The following is a 716-nucleotide window of genomic DNA, read 5'->3' as shown; positions in this document are numbered from 1 at the left end:
AAGCAAGGACATCAGCTTGTTAAGCCCGTCCTGCATGCCCTGGGGCAAAGAGGAAAATGCCTCCATCCTCACAGAGGATCAGTCTAAACGACTCAAGCGTTTGGGGCTGTCGTAGCGTTGCGCTTGAAGGAAATGTAATTTAGGTCATCGACCTTTTGTTCTATACTCCCTCTGTCTCAAAATAAAACCCGTGAACGCGCTTAATCTTTGTCTCAGTATAAAACCCGATTATGTCAAGGTTGAATGTTTATTGAGTAGAAATGAAGGCTTTGGCTTGCTCTACAACCTCTTGAGGACATTGGAGTGTGACCGGCGGTTGCCCTTTCTTCTGCTTGGAAGCTTTGCCCAAGTGAGGAATTTTGAAATTTTGAAATTTTTTGTTACCATTGCATTTCATGACTTCAATCATGCAACCTTGCCAGGTTAGATGTTGTTAAGGGTGTCTGGATCCTTTGACCAGAACGCCTGTTCTGTTGCTGATACCAGCCCGTCGATGGTTTTTTAGGAATCGGATGCTGAAGTGACTGTATGCTCCTAGCCGAAGGTCTAGACGTTCATATCGGGGCTGTTAGGAGGCTGACAATGCAGCGAAATGTTAGAGCCGTCAATCTTCAGCTCGTTGACTAAATCAGGATCGTCACCGGATGGATGAGGCCTTGCATTGTCTTGCTGGACGACGATTCGATCGCTGGTCTTTCCACGCCACGCTTTAGGCC

This window comes from Plasmopara halstedii (assembly GCF_900000015.1).
Source record: "Plasmopara halstedii genome assembly, contig: Scaffold_658, whole genome shotgun sequence".
NCBI lineage: Eukaryota > Oomycota > Peronosporomycetes > Peronosporales > Peronosporaceae > Plasmopara > Plasmopara halstedii.
This window is presented reverse-complemented; position numbering follows the sequence as displayed.